Below are 5,965 nucleotides of genomic sequence, written 5' to 3' on the forward strand. Positions count from 1 at the left end.
GGCTTTCCAAGCTCCCTCGTTGTGGTTCCTGAACAATAAAATCTGACCAAAGACGGCACCTGTTTCTCAAGATAAAGCCATGACGTGTATGCGTAGGCCAATATGTGGCACCACAATACGACGCTAAGCAATTGTTACAGTAAGTACTGCTAGTGGAACGCCATGTCGCAGCAACACTGTACTGTAGTGTACAAGTCATGTACTATGACGTCGTTATGTCATGTACTTGACTACACAATACACTGCACTTCAGTTCAAAGTAATACTAATACAGTAATAGTAATACTTCAAGTACTAAAGTAATGACAGTAATGTGAGGTGGACCCCGACACCCACCATGCACCCCGGGATACAATAATAGTATACTACAGCTGTACCTGTAAAAATTAATAATAGACACCCTTTAAAAAAATTTAAACAGTCGACGAGGAGACAATAGTCGTAAAATGGCAATAAATAAGATAAATTGTGCACTCATAACAACAGCAAAAATGAAGAAAGTCAAGTCCCATAACGTTTTCTTGTGACTGTCATCAGTGGAACGCCGTCACATAAAAATGTAATAACTAAAACACACACTTATATACATGTAGCTAATATGGTTTCAGGTAGAAATACAGCAGCTAACAAGTACAAAAAGCGAAGTTTGCACCTTTGCAATGTGTGAATATAGTGTATGTGAGAAAGGTAGTGGCAGATGAATGTGATACTGTGTGAATGAATGTAATGGTGCGTGTGTATTACTTGAAGAGTGTGAGTGATACAACGTTTTCTTTCTGTTTACATAGCACAGGGTCACGAGTACGAATATACACAGCTTCCAACACCTGCAATTGCTTGAAGAAACGTGCGCAACGAATAACACTAAACCAGGAATCGTCAAACACCTTACGACATTCTGGACTGGACACCAAATGCTTGTACACTGCAGACTTCCTCTTGTCAACATCAAACTCCTCCTCATCACTACTCTCATCCTCCACCTCCATTCCAATGCCGCCGTCCATCCCATCGCACTCGTATTCGTCGTCATCAGTCTCCATCTCCTCGCCTAATACGAGTGCGATGGGATGGACGGCGGCATTGGAATGGAGGTGGAGGATGAGAGTAGTGATGAGGAGGAGTTTGATGTTGACAAGAGGAAGTCTGCAGTGTACAAGCATTTGGTGTCCAGTCCAGAATGTCGTAAGGTGTTTGACGATTCCTGGTTTAGTGTTATTCGTTGCGCACGTTTCTTCAAGCAATTGCAGGTGTTGGAAGCTGTGTATATTCGTACTCGTGACCCTGTGCTATGTAAACAGAAAGAAAACGTTGTATCACTCACACTCTTCAAGTAATACACACGCACCATTACATTCATTCACACAGTATCACATTCATCTGCCACTACCTTTCTCACATACACTATATTCACACATTGCAAAGGTGCAAACTTCGCTTTTTGTACTTGTTAGCTGCTGTATTTCTACCTGAAACCATATTAGCTACATGTATATAAGTGTGTGTTTTAGTTATTACATTTTTATGTGACGGCGTTCCACTGATGACAGTCACAAGAAAACGTTATGGGACTTGACTTTCTTCATTTTTGCTGTTGTTATGAGTGCACAATTTATCTTATTTATTGCCATTTAAAAAAAATTAATAATAATATTTAAAATAATACAATCATGTACATGTACATGATTGTATACTTGTACACAGTATTATTACTACTACTAGTACATGTACAGCTGCACAATTTGCACAAGTACGATAAAGGACTCACTACTACAGGCCTACTCTCCATAGACCATACCATACATGTACAGTCAATTTCGCTTATAACGACACTCGGCGGGGCATCAAAAAGGTGTCCTTATTCGCGAAGTGTCGTTATACCCGAAGTCTCATTATTATGTATTCCAGTGGGCAGTGGGACTTTGCTGTGCTCTGGGCATGGAAATTCTGCCGTTATTCGCGAATTGCCGTTATATCCGCAGTCGTTATTAGCGAAGTTGACTGTAACGTAATCTCTGGGACCCCGCAAAAATGATGATATATCGAGAGTTATGTTATGTAGAAAACCGTGTGTAAAATACAAGATGTACCTCAAAATGAAGGGTATTACAAGGCGGGTTTAACCGTGCAAACATACACACAGTACCACCATCGACATTAGATACCATCAATGCCGCAGAATATATGCACAATAGGACTAAACTGGCTAGCTACGGCTACAGTTTGATCGTCCCGCGCACGGGAATCTACGTTGTATCGAGGGTGCGCACGTCGGGGGACCGCGCCATAGGGGGCGTTATGCCGAGGTTTACGTTATGTAGGACTGTTAAAACTGGCCTAAATTGCCTGCCACAGCTACCGCTTGATCGTACTGCGCCCGTGAATTTACGTTGTATCGAGAGTGCGCACGTCGGGGACCGCGCCGTGCACGTGGCGTACGCGTGTGTTATGCCCTATCAAAAATTTAATAATAAGGCCACCTAGAATTAATTCGTTGTTTCGGGTCACTTCACTCATCCGTACCAGGGTCGGTCGGTCGGGTTTATTTTTTATTTTATTTTATTTTTTATTTTGGTTACGTCCATGTACATGACATGTACATCGAATAGCTTTTGTCCATCTAGCCAGTCGATCAAATCTGACTGTAGTGTAGACAATCCAGCGCAGTCATTGTCCCATCAGATACAGGTCCCCTCCAGGACCAGATCTTGGCCTCGCTGGCAAACGAGTCTGACCGGCGAGCAGCTCTCACCTTGAAAACTTCTGGAAATAGCGACAAGGTGGCGGAGCTGATGCTGTTTCAGGACCGATTGCGGATCGGAGATAGAAGACAACGTTGTCACCAAGCGCTGCATCCTGTCATTTGGCTAGCCATGGCTGCTAATCTGAGGTCGATATGAGGACTGCTAGGGTCGCGTGTGTACATACCGGTAGTCTAGTATAGTCTGTACATTTGCATGCACTATAAAAAAAACATTTTGCGGTCGGATGAAAAAAGACGGTCGGTCGGGTGACCCGAAACAACGAATTAATTCTGGATGGCCTAATGATAATAATATGTAGGAAGAAAAGGACATAATTATGGATACGAGTTAATTTTAAACTCGTTTCCATACATGTATGTCCTTTTCTTTTCTACTAATAATAATATTGTCGAGGTTTATGTTATGTAGGATAATATGTTGTGTACTTGAAGTAGAACAAAATTTGTATCGGAGTGATGCTGTTTCGGCGCGGGATTTGATTTTTTTACTTACTAGCGAGGTTTATGTACAAGTGAGAGTTGTTATATCGAGAGCAGGCCTGTAGTACTAGTGCTGTACACCTACATGTACATGTACCTACGCATTAAAATGTGGTTTGTATGGTTTGTTACGACGAGTTACGTGTTTTCGTGGATGAAGGGCTTCCTATTTGCGTCGCGACGTCGTTAGCACGCTCATCATTTCTCGATCAATGCCGCTTGCATGATTTTGTAGGCTGGCTGCATCAAACCTACTGACTACTGTCAGAGCTACTCAATCTGCGGTCAGAGCTAGTGAGTAGGCTAGTAATAGTAGTGTGTTCTGCGTCGTTTGCAGGCATGCTTCGTAAAAATATTATTTTTTTCCTTTTTTAACCACCTACATGTACACGTACATGTACATGTAGGTGTACTTCTTGTGTATAAGTAGGGATGAATAATTATCCTATCCGCGATGGGAATTAAGGTATTGCGTGACCGATCCTTTCAACGTTCTAATCTTTCAAGTGACTTTTCCTTTTCTACCTGGACTCCTCCTTGGTTTCCCTTTTAGCTCTTCTCTTGTACCTTCTTGCTATTATTCATGTGGTCCTTTGAATAAAACAAGTCGACATGTACCTAGTACCTACGCTTGGAATAAGATCACAGCGCTAGCGGGATATGATGATACAGCACTATCCGGGCCACATGCATGCTACCAAGAGTACATAAACCATTATTTTTTATGTACGAGTACTCTGATCTAGTCTTCATGCTACATGTACTTGGGCTTGTAGCCCGTGTGTACTTGCGAATTCAAATAAAAATATACATACATACATACATACATCAAATAGCGGAGTCCTCCGGATCGATAGAGTGCTCAATGCGGAAGCAGAGCAGTAACACACTAGTCACAGGAAAACCACGCGTCTTGATTGTCGTAACTTAAAGTTTCATGCCATATAGCAATCTTCAGACCTAGTACATACATCATGTACATGTAGCTGTACCAGTATCGACTAAAGCCGCGCGTTCGTCGGTTACTCTTTGACTTTTCGAGGAGTTTCGTTTTTTCTGAAGAGGTCACTGGTGGCCTTATTGGCCTCTTGACTTCAGAAAAGCGAAGCTCCTCGAAACTCCACAACCTCATCCGATGGGAGAGGTGGATTAGTTCGGAAGAGTTTGGAATAGCTACGTCACGTAGTGCGTGGAGATGGTCGACCTGATTGGACGTCATCATCGCCATGACAATTCCACTGAAAAACTCTAAAATGAAAGAAACCATTTTAATGGGACACTTCAACTAATCTCTTAAAAAATTTGTTTGAACAGTTGATGAAGACAATTCGAACGCCCCCCCCCCCCCCCTAAGTCTTGTAAAATAATAATAGTTCTACCGTGTTAGTCCATGTATTAGCAAAAGACTTCAGTACATAACCCTCTTGGTACTAGTAATAGTATTTTACAAGTCGATAGTGGTACAGCCACAAGACTTAACTTAGTGTAGTATGCATGTGGCCCGGATAGCGCTGCATCACCACAATCATACAGTACAGTGTGGAAAGACGTCTAAGACCTGTTAGTGTTAATGGGTTTGCGAAAATCACTCAGTCACGTATTCATCGCGCGTTCTTGGATGTCAGTCCCTTTTAGAAAGCCCTTGTTTGTCAGGCGAAAGGAAGTTGGTTGGTTGGTTTTTATTTTACTTCGCACATTCAAACGGGATGACGACCCAGTAAAATGATGGCGAAGGCTGAGCCTAGAAGTGGCTATGGAAGAAGATAGTAAGAGATTAGGATACTAATAATTGCGAGTAAACGGGAGAGAGAGAGAGAGAGAGAGAGAGAGAGAGAGAAAGAGAGAATAGATACAACGTGAGGATTACTGAACTGCACGGGGAGGGAGAGCCTAGCGATCGGCGTAACATTGCCTTTGGGTCATTTCATAATAATAATACCCGGTAATAATAAACTCGAACTACTCCCTACAGGCGTATGGTACACATGCGTGCTTAAACTCAGGTGGCGGGGTAATCGTGCGGACCTCACGGGACACCAGGGGGAGTGTTCTACAGCAGAGCACCAGCAACAGAAAATCTCCACTGACCGCAGCGGCTACAGTTTGCCTGGCTTAGTACTAGTACTAGGAGTACGTAGGCCATTTGCCTGCTGATGGTGGGTGGGGTGCCTTGTGCCGGGCCCGGGGGGTCAGAAGCTGGGCGAGCACAGGGTAGGCTCCGGCGGATTATGCTCGCGACACGATCATGGAATTGTGCTTTCATGGATTCTCGCATTATGCTCGCAAAATCCTCATATTATGCTTTGGCACGCGGGGATACATATTCACTTTGTTGTACTTATGGATCCTCAATGTTCGGGAAATTGTGCATTTTTCGTATTTGCAAGTGGCCATAAGTGCAACAAAATACATGAGTACTGTATCTAGGGTCCAGCGGAAAATGCCCCGAGAATGTTCGTATAATGCTAATCATAATGCTCCAAAAACTACCTTGTAATGCTGATTATAATGCTTCAACAAGGGCTATAATGCTCTTGGTTTGGAACAAAAATGGAAGAAAGGCTGCACATTGTCAAACTTCCAGGAAAGGACGCATTTAGTCGATCTGCCTCTGACACTGCTACACTTCTTAGCACTATAAGACATGATCGCGTCTCCATTGGTTGCTCTCCATTGCAACTTTGATGCAGGGCTGTGGCTCCGTAGTGGGTGTATCAAATC

Source organism: Sycon ciliatum, chromosome 2 (genome assembly GCF_964019385.1).
Source record: "Sycon ciliatum chromosome 2, ocSycCili1.1, whole genome shotgun sequence".
NCBI classification, from domain to species: Eukaryota; Metazoa; Porifera; class Calcarea; order Leucosolenida; family Sycettidae; genus Sycon; species Sycon ciliatum.